Source organism: Macaca nemestrina, chromosome 14 (assembly GCF_043159975.1).
Source record: "Macaca nemestrina isolate mMacNem1 chromosome 14, mMacNem.hap1, whole genome shotgun sequence".
Classification (NCBI taxonomy): Eukaryota; Metazoa; Chordata; class Mammalia; order Primates; family Cercopithecidae; genus Macaca; species Macaca nemestrina.
This window is the reverse complement of record NC_092138.1, coordinates 50,837,247-50,852,521: the sequence shown is the minus strand read 5'-3', so window position 1 is coordinate 50,852,521 and position 15,275 is coordinate 50,837,247. Positions and strand designations below refer to the sequence as shown.

General features: G+C 37.0%; 1 long non-coding RNA gene across 1 annotated transcript in view; it reads right to left on the bottom strand.

Moving 5' to 3' along the window:
* Positions 1-955: 955 nt before the first annotated feature.
* Positions 956-15,275, bottom strand: part of LOC105465884 (uncharacterized) — a 39,967-nt gene continuing 25,647 nt past the window's right edge. Inside the window, exon 4 of the long non-coding RNA XR_977846.3 lies at positions 956-6,598. This is a non-coding gene — a long non-coding RNA (uncharacterized lncRNA). The remainder of the gene's footprint in view (positions 6,599-15,275) is intronic.

The following is a 15,275-nucleotide window of genomic DNA, read 5'->3' as shown; positions in this document are numbered from 1 at the left end:
ATGCTAAAACTATGGGGAAAAAAGTCAAGAGCACTTCACACGTTGCATATCTGCACCAAGTGCAATACAAGTTACATATTACAAAGGCCAGTACTTAAGGAAATGATTTTTCCCATTTTTATATTATGGCAAAATATACTTAAAATGTAGCATTTAAACCCTTTTTAAGTTACATTTTAAGTTCTGTAACATTAAGTACATTCATATTGTTGTGCAACCATCACCACTCTTCATCTCCAGAACTTTTTCATCTTTTTCAGTTGCAACTCTGAACCCATTAAACACCAACTCTTCATTTGTCCTTCTCCAAGCCCCTGGTAACCACCATTCTACTTTTTGTCTCTATGAATTTGACTACTCTAGGTACCTCATATGACTAATAATATAATCTGTGTCCTTTTGTGACTGACTTATTCTACTTAGTACAATATAATGTCTTCAAGTTTCATCTCTGTTGTTGCATGTTTCAGAATTTCTTTGTTTTAAGGCTGTGTGTGTTTGTGTGTGTACCACATTTAGTTTATTCATCTGTCCATTGATGGATACTTAGTGTGCTTCCTTTTTTTGGCTATTGTGAATAATGCTGCTATGAATATGGGTATACAAATATCTATTCACGTCCCAGCTTTCACTTATTGGGCTGTGTACCCAGATATAAAATTGCTGAATCATGCAGTAATTCCACATTTAATTTCATGAGAAATCATCAAGGCATCTATTTTTAACTTGTGTCTTCATAATGGAAATATTTGCAATGATAGTACAATGCAAACACAACAATAACAGCTACATTTCTTAAGGACTCACTTTCTGCAAGGGATGTGCTGAGGATGAACTAGCTATCTAGCTAGCTAGCTCAATAGATAACAGAGAGATGGATGGATGGATGGATGGATGGATGGATGGATAGATAGATAGATAGATAGATAGATAGATAGATAGATAGATAGATAGATAGACCATGTTATTCAATCATCCAGAGAACCCCTATGAGGAAAGTATTGTTCTCTCCTTTTTATATTTAAGAAAACTGAGGCTCAGAAAGGTTAAGTAACTTGACCAAATCCACAGTAGGTAAAGAATAGAGACATATTTGGAACCAGGGATCATACTCTTAACTACTTGTAATCATCTACTACCACCAAAATGCTATTTTTACCCCACTACATAGCACAAATATTGCAATTTAGGGAAGGAACAAGAAGCTCTACTGCCTGGCGGCTAATGCAGCAGCACAACAGCTCCTAGCTTTGTTCCAAGTAGGTGCACTAATGTCCAGTGGCCTGTGGGGATCTTTTGCAGAAAGGGCTGCTGTCCTCAGTCAAGCAGTTGATCTCCTTCCATCCCCATTCAGAAGGGAACTCTCAATCTCTCTTCCTTTCTCTAAAGAGTATAGCAGGAAATTCCCATCTGCTCCTTTGCCAGACTCTACGGAGAATATTTTCTCTAAGGGTTTTCGTAAGCAGCTGTCTGAATCATGAGTCATCGTTTTTCCCTTGGCAAGGCTGCATTTCCTTCTCTTGACCACTACATTTTTATCCATGTACTAGCAAGACAACCCTGTGCGCAGTTTCCCTCTCAAGTCTGACACAAGCTGCTTTTGTTATCTCATAGGGATGTTTAAAAACTAAAATGGCATACATTATTTAATGGAAATACACAGAAAATTTCTCTTTCCTTTCACTTTTTAATTTCTTGGCTCATTTTCTTTTTATGAAAGTCCAGAGGTAAAACAAATAGCTTTCAAAGCAGAAAATGATTTACTAATCTAGAAATGCATAAATTGAAAATCTGTGCATTGAAAGTACAAATTTTTTGTTTGTTTGTTTTGTATTTTTGAAGTTTCCTATACTCTGATGGAAAAAACACAGGGCATGAAGTAATACAAACCTGAGAGCTACTGTGGGTTCTGCCACTTTGTACCTGTATGGTCTTGGGCAAGTTACATAAATTAGAAACAATCATACCCCAAACTCTTCAAGATTTCTATGAGAAATAAATGCAAAAATGGGATGTATGACTTCGTCCAACACAGGGCCTTGTAAATACCACAGGATCTCACTTACATGTAAAATATAAAAAAGTTAATCCCATGGAAACAGAGCATGGAATGGTGGTTGCCAGAGCGGGGATAGTTGGGATGGGTAGGAGAGGGTTGGGGAGATGCTGGTCAAAAAATACAAAATTACAGTTATATAGGAGGAATAAGTTCAAAGGATCTATTGTACAAGCATGGTGACTATAGTTAATGATAATTCATTATATTCTTGAAAAATGCTAAGAGAATGGGTGTTAAATGTTTTTCACCACACAAAAAAAAATAACTATGTGAGATAATGCACTTGTTAGATAGATTTAACCATTTCACAATGTATATATAGTTCAAAACCCCATGTTGTATGCAATAAATACATGCCATTTTTATCTGTCAATTAAAAAATTAAAATAATAAAATGCCACAGAAATCTTCAAGGGCTATTAAAATAACTTCTTCCATTATATTTGTTATAAGCCTTATAAATAGTTTAAAGTATGATATATTTTATATTTGGCGAACTGGGTTTAGACCAATTGGTGTCTGTCAGGCATATGTGGCACCTTAGCATCTATTAGGGAAGAGTAGGCCACACAAGGGAGAAAAGCAACATTCAATACAGCTTCCTCCCCTCCAGGCTGCAACGGGATCTCTCCTAAACTCCAACATACCTTTGAGTTCCACGGATTATTTTCCCACTATAAGCCACACCCCTGAAATAATAAATGTGATATGCATGAAAAATTCATTTTCTTTCCATTTATCTAAATTTGTTCTTATTTGTTATGGTTTACTTGTGTTTATTAAGTCACGAGTGCTCAACTTCCCTGGGTTATATTATAAGACTTTCTGTAATAGTTGACAAAGAAGGGTTCACTTTCAAATTGTTTCATTCAAAACCCTTGACTTCATTGGCTTGGGAGGTATGTATGAAGAAGGAAGCCCTCTATGCACCTACTACCTGTGTAGGATTTGTCCAGAAAAACTCCTGGCATATAGTTATCAATAAATGGTAGCTTTTTCCCTCTTTGCAGGCAATTGTTATATATTATTCTCTTGCTGAAATATAGGAGCCTCTATTTTAAAGCATCCCATCCCTATCCAAAATAAAATTTCACAAAATCTGTAGAAATTCCCAGATAGTTCAGACAATTATCCCTGTAATTAAAAAAACACCATGACACTAGGATCATGTAATTGTCTGGTCAATAAGATAGAGCCTAACACAAAATGCATGGGCATCTCAAATATATTCATATAATTAGAAAATGGCCTAGGCTCTTATTTTCTGATTGCATGTCCAATAAACTTTCTGTCTTTCATTGCTCAGTTTCACAGATATTATTGCCGGAACTCAGCCTCCCACTTGAAATCTCATTAGCTTTGGTGCCCCACACTGGACTTCTAGACTGATCTCTCTCCGTTATCTCCTGGTAACTCAGACACATAAATGCAAAAATGAAAAGGATGACAGGAACAATGTTTCATCTGTTAGATGTCTTGTCACAGGGAGCTGTTACTCGTCCCTAATGAGCCTCTGTTCCCTATTCTGTTCTTACTTCCTTATCCAATCATTACTTGAGAATGGAAAAACACAGGCAACCCACCAGCGGAATAACGTGGAGACACTCAGACAGGGCCAAAAAACCTTCTAAAGGTTCTGAGAAGGGATTGTGGCTATAAAGCTGTGATAACTTCCAAGGAGACATCATCGTATTCAGCAGCAGCATTTTCACCAACGGTCTAAAAACTCTCCTGATTTTTCTTTCTCTCTCTCTCTCTTTTTGATTTGCCAGAAGTGATAAATGATAATAAGCCAAAGGGAAAACAGTGGTGGAGGGAAGCAGTGAAAGAACTATTTACATTTCTGACATTTTGACCTTAATGAACTGCTGCCATCGATCAACTGGGAGAAGACTGACCTTGTGGAACCCACTGCCTGATTGCACCTTGCTGTGATATGAAGTGGTCACCTACCTGGTTGCGTGTGAAACATAGTTTGTCTCCAGTAGAGAATAGCCTATTGACTAAACCAAAGTAGAAGGAAATAAATTTTCATTCTTTCCCCCAGGTCTGACCATACAGTAATAAGGTCTGGAGGTACTCCACAACAATGATCTTCAACTAGTTGCAATATTATTTCCATCCTGGCCAAATAGTTAACCCAGAAGCACACTAGTCATAATGCCCTCTTCATGGATTATATCTTTCTCAATATAGCATTTGAATTTCAAAAAAAAAATACACTTGTCAAAGTGCAGATTAGAGATCTGAGGACTGATAAATAATTTGCTTTAACTGGTGAGTAAATAGCAGAGGCAAGGTTCTAAGATATGCAAAACTTTAATTGGTTCAGGCCAATGGTACTATTTAGTAACTCTTTTCATTTAAGTGGAAAGACTGTATTTAGGACACATTCACATGAGTGACAATTGAGGAATTCTTAATTTTCTGTATATTTATTTACACACTATTCATTCTACACATGTGAGTTGGACAGCTTATAACATTCAAGGCATTAGAGCCACAAGGCCTGCCCTCAGGGAGCTCAGTCCTATTGCAGAATATGAGCAGTTACAAGGCAAGATAAGTGTGTTCACAGAGGTTTTAGAGAGCTATTGAAGCAGAGAATGAAGATAGGTCCTTCTTGACACCCACTACTGGGTTCCCTAGCTGGCAAAGCAGACACTCAGTCACAAATACCAATCTACTTTAACCATAGTGATGAGCCTGCCTTCTCTCCCTCCACCTTCATTATTCTCACCCAACAATCCACATGCCCTCAAAGAAAAGAGGAGGATTTCAGCTGCCACCCTCAGGACCCTTTCAGCTGAAAGTGATGGAAACTCAACTCCAACCATAGTAGTAAAAATGGGATCTGTTGCAAGAATAGAATTGCTCATAGCATCAAAGCAATTGTTGCAGGAAGGGCAGCTCAGGGGTCTCAGGAACAGGAACTAGAGATTTTCCTCTATCAGAAATCTTTTCTCCCCTCCTTTCTTTATACTTCTCCCTGAATGAGGCAGGGTGACTGGGCCACTCAGGAATCACACCTTTATTGCTCCATGATTAGAGGAGAGCGAGAGAGAGTATTTTACATATATTATTGCTAACCCTTGTGTTGCTATAACATAGCACTTTCATTGCGTTTGAAAGGAGGAAAGCAAGTAGTAAAGAATTAAGGAATTTGCTTCAAGTTCCGGGGTTGGTGAAGAGCAGGGTAAGTATTCAAGGACAAGTTGGTCTTACTGATTCCACAACTAACTAATTGTACCACACCGCCCGCCTATCAACATTTGTTGAATGAATGAATACTTGAATACATAACTCATAGATCTGCATGAAAGGTAAACCCTTTCCAAATCCCCCTTGGTTCCACCAGAGGCAATCTTCATCTTCATCTAACCTACTGGCTGCCAATACTTTCATTTTACTATACACAATCCCCCAGAACGAGGACAGCTCCAGCCAAAAATAAAAATAAAAATTCTGAAGCCTCTAATTGTTCTGGTTTTGATGGGTAGAGACTTTCTGCTCCCAGGAATCATCAAGGGCTCCTCAAGAGGAAATGCATCATGAGAGATGGAAGAGTCTGGACTGGCGGCTGAGTACCATGCAAGAAGAGCAAAAGCATCTTCCAGGCACTTCATGTGACTGACAACACATCTCTCTTGATCCAGTCATTTTTTGAATGTGCTTTGAAAATAATGGATAAATATGAACATACACTTGAAAACTCCAGCAACGCAAGTCCAGGTCTGTAGTAGCACAGGGCCATAATAGCTAACAAAGATCATTGTAGTGTGGGGCATCCTGCTATCCATGCTTTGGCGGAAACACTGGCTTTTTGGAGCATCTGAGCTATATGACAGAATGAAATTACCCCAGAGGAAAGGGGAAAATATTCTAGGTCGTGTGAAGCTTGAGCCAATTAAGTATACAAAAGAGATGGATATTCCTAGTTCAAGATGGCAAATAATCTCTCTTTAACCTCTTCCTCATTCCAGCATCTCTTTCAATATAACAGTAAACACATGATTAAAGAGTGGAATCAGTCATAAGATGTTGTCTAATGAGGATAAAACAAGAAATGAGAGATTTAAGTGTATCATTATACCCATATGTATTCCCACACTATATTATTTTATTATACTTATAAAGTTACCAATGAAGAACCAATGAAGAATGAAAACAATGTAACTATTTCTGTTAGGAATGCATCCAGCTACAACTAACAAATAGCCTTATTAGCAGTAAACTAAAGGGGTTTATCTTCTCTACCTACAAAAGATCTAGATGGAGGCAGTTAGAGCAGGCCAGCTTTCTAACAATGTGCCTGGGAATTGGGCACTCTTTTTCTGCTCCATTATTTGTACCATGACACTGTTATATTTGTCAACTCATGGCTATAACATGATGGTTGTACCTGCAAGCATTGCCTCCACATTTCATCAAGAAGTAAGAGGGGTGTTATCTGAATTAGGAAGTGGACGATCTCTCAGAGTTCCTGATCTTTCAAACGGAGCCTTGGAATGTGAGTGTTTATAGCTGGACACATTGCCTCTGTTAATAAGGAAAACAAAGAAACAGAGAATGGGTGATAGTTATAAAAATAATTGCAGCAATATCCAACAAAATCTGAGAGAAAAGAGGAGAGGTGGACATTGATATAAACAAACTATAGTTAGAACATGAAGTCAAAAGTTATAGTCTAAATTGGTAAATTGATAAAGATTTAGGTACATTATATAGATTTACATGGTATATAATATATGGCAAAAGAAAAGAAACAAAATGAAAAACAAGTTGCTTCTGTAGATTGGAAGTAGGTATGGAAAAGTGAGAAATAATGTTTTTTCATTTAACTGCATTGTATAAATCATTTTTTCACTGCGTGCATGTGATGCAGTAATAACTCTAGAGAGAAAAATGTAGTTTGTTTTTGTACTTTAAGCAGGTGAAACGGGATAGACTTGTTATAAGTGTACCTAACATCAGTATTGAACACATAGTATTTGTGAATAAAATATTTATTTATAAAACTATTTTTAATAAAAGTAAAACTAAATATCTGCAAACTTCCCCCCCTCAAAAAACGAGAAGAAGAATCACAAAAAGTGACCAGTGTTAGAATATCTGGCACTCTTCCACTTGATGAGAGCCAGTCAGTGCTTTTGATCAGTGCCTGGTCTAGGTTGGAAAGAAAAAACTAATTTCTCCTGAGTCAATAAAGTCAGTTCCTTTAATGTCCTTTCTTCTCAGTTTTCCCATCTGTAAATGAGAATAAGAATATCCCTTATAAAGTTATTTTAGAGAGATTGCTTTTTAGAAAAGTGTAGGAATCTGTGTCAAACATCAATTAGACTTGAAAAGCAACCAATAGTCATTGACTCCATGCTTTAGAAATAACAAGTACCCAACATTAGTATAAAAAGTATCCATTGAATACAAAATAATATCATTTTCATATTGTATTACTCTAGATATTCAAATATTTAGCAATTGGTATGATAGTGGAGGGCAGCAGAAAATAAGGCTGCCAAAAGCCTTAAAACTATATTCCCTTTGATTCAGCAAGTCATTTTCTATAATCTTGTCCTAAGGAAATAATTAGACAAATTTTCAAAAGGTGTTATACAAGGGTGTTTATTGGCTCAGACTTTGTAAATATTCCAAATTTAGGAGAAAAACATAAATTTCTAACTATCGAAAATTAAAAATTATGCTAATAAAAATTATGCTAATTAAGAACAATTATGCTAGATTTCTGTGTGTTGACTCAGAAAGTATTCCATAGCCAACATATTGTTAAGTGACAGAGGTACATTCTAAACAATATGCATACTATAACCCCATATTGTGGGAAAATCCATACATATATGAATAGAAAAGAGCCTAGAATTTAACATATAAAAATAGTAAGGTAAAAATCTCTGATAAATTTGTGAATGAATTTTCTTCTTTGTATCTTTTCCGAATATTTAATACATTCAGTAGCAGGTAATGATTTTTATAATCATGTGGTAATAATAAAGCTATCTCAGTTTTGAGGACTGAAATATATTGTCTCCAATCCTATCACAATCCTAATGAGTCATTTACTCTCGTTGTATCCTGACATTCCATTTACTACACAATGTCCCTGACAACAAGATAACTGAGAACACGAGCATAAGTTCTATTTGATATAGTTATAAGCCTAAACTTAATTTTTAAAAATCACATGATACTACTTTATACCTTGATGTAATTTTAAAATATAATTACTCACTCATAAGCCTACATCGTTAGTAGAAAATGCACCAGATTGGGATTTAGGAGGCTTCAGTACCTTTCCCTTCTTTGCCGCTGGCTCATTTGGGCAAATCGCTCTACAGGATTTCTTAGGGATCCATTGCGGATTTCAGAGGCTTGGGCCTATGTGATTTTTACTTTTATGACTCAAAGTTTTAATGTTTTATCTGGTTTCTATCTCTCTTTAAGATTATAAGTGAAGGTAAAGGACTTTTCCTGCTGGGTTTTATAGATCTAAAACAGAAGGCCTGGATTAAAAAACATTTATGTTTGAATTTTCACTCCAACATTTATAAATTGTGTGACTTGGACAAATTTCTTAATCTCTCTGAGGTCCAGCTTCATTACCTTAAAAAATTGGCGAATTAATGATCCGCATCTTAACATTTAAGGAACGAGATACTACATTTAAATCCTTTGGCACAGTTTCTGATACATAAGATAAGGAGTGCTTGACAAATGTTAGTTGTTATTATTGGCTATGCAGGTTACTCACCTCTACTCAAAGATTAATAAGAGAATATATAGGATTTAGAAGAGGAAAACCGAAATTTTGTTAAATACAAACAGACTTTCATGTTGATGATAAGCAGGAATTTATTAAATTGATGGAAAAAAGAAGAGAAGATTCTATACCCAGAATTTCCTGGGTACCACTAAAGGAGTTAATACACAAGAACTTGAGAGTCATTTTTTATTATAATTAGTAAAACAATGTGTTTTAAAATGTTTAACAGCAACTACAACTTAGAAAGCACTAATGAAATCAGGTCTTTATTTCATAATAGCTAAATGATGATTTAATTAAAGTTTTTATTTCAATAGACTCTCCATTTCCATTCAAAAGTCGTCCTCAAAAAATTGCATTGAAACAGTTTTAATATCTAGGCTCCTATAAAGATTGCCTGTGATTTCAGATAAACACAGTTTTTTAAAGCTGTATTTGAAAGCGCTCTTGTAATTTAACCCCTGAATTCTGAATTTCAAATGGAGAGTAGAGGATTAACAAATATGTGATGCAGAATCATGTTTTCATGTTCTTTCATTTTGGCAGGAACTCTTGTTTCAATTGAAAACATTCCCTTACCATTACAGAAACCCAGAGGGCAATCATGAGTTAAGACCTGGAAAATAAAACTGAGAGAAAAGACTGGAACAACATGTGGTTGTCATTTTCAGGGCCACAGAGAGGGGAAGTGGTTTTCCACCGCTAGCTAAGCAAAGGCAAGCACACGTAGCACATTAACGTGGAGGGCAGGCAGTAAAAATACAAAGAGATGGTGGTTCGCCTTTTTCTTTTATGGTGAAGCAGGTGCTGACTGGCCCTGCAGTTAGGACTGCATAGTTTAGGATTTTGATGCCATTTCATATTTGAGATAATAGCTTTTAATTTCCACTCATGACCTCCCACAAGCACTCTGAGAGATGTGACCATCTTGCATGCTCAGGCTCCTCTTCCATAACGATGAACGTTGGTAGGCTATGGGACTTCCCCATGAGCACCATGAGTTAGAAGTTCAATTGTAAATCACTATCCCTGAATTTTCTGGCACACCAACATGGCACAAGTATACATATGTAACAAACCTGCACGTTATGCACATGTACCCTAGAACTTAAAGTATAATAATAAAAAATTTAAATAAATAAATAAAAAGAAATTGTCTGTCCATGACAAAAAAAAGAAAAAGAAAGAAAAGAAAAAAGTGGTGTTTTTTGTTTTCTAATATCAGATTGTAAAAATAGGATTAGCCTATAGAAATCACTACCATTTTTCCAGTTTCCTTCATAGTTTGTGGTCTGGTCACCTTTTCTATCTTGCCTGTTTAATTTCCCCTTATTCACTGCAAACTTACATCCTGTTTCATTCATGCTCAAGCAAACAAGACACATATATAAGACAGCTTAACATTTACATGGGGATGGCAGCTTGAAGGGGAGCTGCCTCACCCCACAGCAAACAGTGCTAGCGGGTTACAGCGCTCTTTTCACCTAGCCCAAATGAAGCCCTCTGAATCCCTCTCACCCCCTAACACTAGGACCAATTGATTTGGGATTAAACCTCTTTGTCATCTCCAATTTTGAGCACAGTCCCTCTAATCTTTACCCAATCTTAGCAGGTAAGATTGGGTTTCTGAGATTCAGGTTCCTCTCTCGTAAAATGAGGATTGTAAAATTGCTATACATTTAGTCCATAATGAGAATTTATATAAAAATACTCTTCAGCATATAGGATGATCATTATTGTCTTTAATATCATATGATGGTTTTTTATTTCACTCATTTTAGTTATTCTCATGATGACTAGCTTTTCCCTTCAGACAATTCTGGCCTGCCTTGTATACAGTAGCACATCATCTAGCCCAGTGCCCACACATAATTTATTCTCAATAAATGTCACCCCCTCACCTCATTCCTTACTCTTGGTAATATTACTCATTGATCAACTGTTGGTGTTCACAGTGCATTCAACACTACAATCTACCCTAGTTAAATACATTACAAAGCATAAAATCTCAAAGGATTTTAAAACAGCATCTTGACTGGCTTCAGTACTCATTCATCCACAAGTCTCTGCAACATTCTTGCCCTTACAGAGTAAAAACCCCAGAGAGAAGTCTGTTAGTGGCAGGGGCAGCTAGGCCTTCTTCTCCCTAAGAGGATGATGGTGATTGTGGTCATTATGGTAATAAGCATTGATTGAGCACTTCCTCCGTGTCAATCATCAGTCACCAATCTTGCTAACAACCATCTGTGATAATATTTTCTTCACCTTAGACATCAGGAAGTTGGCAAAGAGGTTAAACAATGTGCCATGTTTGAAGGGCTTTGAAATACAAGTTTATGATAAAATACAATTAGCTAAAACAAAGCCTTGAAAACCATGCCAAATATCTAAACAAGCATTTCACCCAGAGTCATCCTTGATTGGAACAAGGACAAGCATAAGTAGATGAAGGCAAGCCAGTACAGTCTATGCATAAAAATGCAAATTAAGGCAATGATATCCACTGCTTTGTTTTTATGTAACTGATGGTTGATCTTTCATAGAAGATAGTTTATATCCATCACAATTATAAAAGCAAATGTGTGTATTGCTGTCTAGTGATGCTACAAAGTTTTTGTTTATGATTGGAAAATAGTAAATGAAAAGTGGCAAAGACCACATGAAAGTACCAGTAGAGGTATCCTGAAATACCATGCAAGAACAAAGCTCCCTCAGATATATAAATTTGGAGATGTGGAGCCTGCAGTCAGAGCTGATCTATACCTGAGCTCTCTTCCAGGAAGGAGCAGCAGTGTGAAGGAGCTCAACATGACTAGTCAATGCTTGCTGGATTGGGCCTTGGTACTACTTCTCACCACTACTGCATTCTCTCTGGACTGTCACTTTCAAAGGTGCAAGGGCAACTGGGAGATTTTACAACATTTAAAAAACCTAGGAGAAAAATTTCCTCTGCAACGTCTAAAGGAAAGGAGCACCTTCAAATTCTACCAGGTTTCTAAAAGTAACCTGTTTTCAAAGGGAAGTGCCCTCATTGCCAAATAAGAAATGTTACAGCAGATAGCCAACACTTTCAGCCTGAATGTCTCCCTATCTTTTTGGAATGAAAGCAGCTTGGAGAGAGTCCTAAGCAGATTTTATCAGCAAATAGAGAAGACAGAGGTGTGTTTGGAGCAGGAAACCAGGAAGGAAGGCCATTCACTCTTGCAAAGGGGGAATATCATACTTAGACTAAAAAATTATTTCCAAGGGATTCATGACTACTTATAACACCAAAATTATAGCAACTGTGCGTGGGAGGTCATCCATGTTGAAATCCAAAGGTCTTCTCTTTATTGAACAGCTCACAAGAAGGCTCCAGTACCAAGAAACAGGTTATTTACATAAATAACTAATTTGGAGTTGGTTACTAGTATCACTTTAAGATGTCTCTGGAAATCTGATATTTTTAAGCAACTTTTAATTCGGTTTCTGTGACTTAATATTTTTCATTTTCTGGATTAATAAAATTATTTGAATCACAAATACTAACTTATCAAAAGATTTATCATATTAAATAGTATTAAAACATTAATATTATATTAGAGGATTTTATATTTATATATAAAATATTTTTAAAATTAAATATATTCTTTTATTTGGTTTTATGATCAACTTTATTTACTTTTTTTATTATTATACTTTAAGTTCTAGGGTACATGTGCATAACGTGCAGGTTGGTTACATACATATACTTGTGCCATGTTGGTGTGCTGCACCCATCAACTCATCAGCACCCATCAACTCGTCATTTACATCAGGTATAACTCCCAATGCCATCCCTCCCCCCGACCCCCTCCCCATAATAGGCCCCAGTGTGTAATGTTCCCCTTCCTGAGTCCAAGTGATCTCATTGTTCAGTTCCCACCTATGAGTGAGAACATGCAGTGTTTGGTTTTCTGTTCTTGTAATAGTTTGCTGAGAATGATGGTTTCTACCTGCATCCATGTCCCTACAAAGGACACAAACTCATCCTTTTTTATGGCTGCATAATGTTCCATGGTGTATATGTGCCACATTTTCTTAATCCAGTCTGTCACTGATGGACATTTGGGTTGATTCCAAGTCTTTGCTATTGTGAATAGTGCTGCAATAAACATACGTGTGCATGTGTCTTTATAGCAGCATGATTTATAATCCTTTGGGTATATACCCAGTAATGGGATGGCTGGGTCATATGGTACATCTAGTTCTAGATCCTTGAGGAATCACCATACTGTTTTCCATAATGGTTGAACTAGTTAAAAGTCCCACCAACAGTGTAGAAGTGTTCCTATTTCTCCACATCCTCTCCAGCACCTGTTGTTTCCTGACTTTTTAATGATTGCCATTCTAACTGGTGTGAGATGGTATCTCATTGTGGTTTTGATTTGCATTTCTCTGATTGCCAGTGATGACGAGTGTTTTTTCATGTGTCTGTTGGCTGTATGCATGTCTTCTTTTGAGAAATGTCTGTTCATATCCTTTGCCCACTTTTTGATGGGGTTGTTTTTTTCTTGTAAATTTGTTTGAGTTCTTTGTAGGTTCTGGATATTAGCCCTTTGTCAGATGAGTAGATTGCAAAAATGTTCTCCCATTCTGTAGGTTGCCTGTTCACTCTGATAGTAGTTTCTTTTGCTGAGCAGAAGCTCTTTAGCTTAATTAGATCCCATTTGTCAATTTTGGCTTTTGTTGCCATTGCTTTTGGTGTTTTAGACATGAAGTCCTTGCCCATGCCTATGTCCTGAATGGTATTACCTAGGTTTTCTTCTAGGGTTCTTATGGTATTAGGTCTAACATTTAAGTCTCTAATCCATCTTGAATTAATTTTCATATAAGGAGTAAGGAAAGGATCCAGTTTCAGCTTTCTACTTATGGCTAGCCAATTTTCCCAGCACCATTTATTAAATAGGGAATCCTTTCCCCATTTCTTGTTTTTGTCAGGTTTGTCAAAGATCAGATGGCTGTAGATGTGTGGTATTATTTCTGAGGACTCTGTTCTGTTCCATTGGTCTACATCTCTGTTTTGGTACCAGTACCATGCTGTTTTGGCTATGGTAGCCTTGTAGTATAGTTTGAAGTCAGGTAGCGTGATGCCTCCAGCTTTGTTCTTTTGACTTAGGATTGTCTTGGCAATGCGGGCTCTTTTTTGGTTCCATATGAACTTTAAAGTGTTTTAATTTCATGGGTACATGTACAGGATGTGCATGTTTGTTACACAGGTAAACATGCACCATGGTGGTTTGCTGCACAGATCACTCCATCACCTGGGTATTAAGCCCAGCATCCACTGGCTATTCTTCCTGGTGCTCTCCCTCCTTCTCCCTACCCTCCAACAGGCCCCAGTGTGTGTTGTTCTCCCCCGTGTGTCCATGAGTTCTCATCATTCAGCTCCCACTTATTAGTGAAAACATGCGGTATTTGGTTTTCTGTTCCTATGTTAGTTTGCTAAGGATAATGGCCTCCAGCTCCATCCATGTCCCTGCAAAGGACATGATCTCATTCCTTTTTATGACTGCATAGTATTCCATGGTGTATATGTACCACATTTTCTTTATCCAGTCGATCACTGATGAGCATTTAGGTTGATTTCATGTCTTTGCTATTGTGAATAGTGCTGCAATGAACATATGTATGCATGTATCTTTAAATAGACTGTATAATCAATATCTTTTCTCGGTATTGTTATAAGTTTGCTCAAAGAATAATTTTCAGACTGTTTCATTTGATAGAGAAAATGTTAAACTATTTTTAGGATTATCACTATCCAGAGGAAAAGGCTCTTTTTTTTTTTTTTTTTTTTTTTTTTTTTTTTTTTTTAATGAGACAGAGTTTCACTCTTGTTCCCCAGCTAGAGTGCAATGGCATGATCTCGGCTCACTGCAACCTCCGCCTCCCAGGTTCAAGCGATTCTCCTGCCTCAGCCTCCCAAGTAGCTGGGATTACAGGCATGTGCCACCATGCCCAGCTAATTTTTTCGTATTTTTAGTAGAAATGGGGTTTCACCATGTTAGCCAGGCTGGTCTCAAACTCCTGACCTCAGGTAATCTGCCCACCTCAGCCTCCCAAAATGCTGGGATTACAGGCATGAGCCACTGTGCCCTGCCTGGAAAGGCTATCTTTTAAATGCAGACAGATAATAGGACTATTAGCCTAATAAAGAAGATTGTGACTACGATTAAAAACTTGGCAGTTTCTGTTCTCAGTAAATCCTAGGGAAGCAGGAACAACTCTTCCACCTGGAACCATCCCAATCCTCAGCATGCCCATTTGAAATTCTGGATGTTTTATGTGGTTTCCTAGAAGAATGAGAACAAAGAAAGGCATGGGATAAAGGTGATGGCAGATATGGAAAACAGAAGGAAAAGGAGTGTCTTAGTTCGGACTGCTATAACAAATTATCACAAATGGGATAGCTTATAA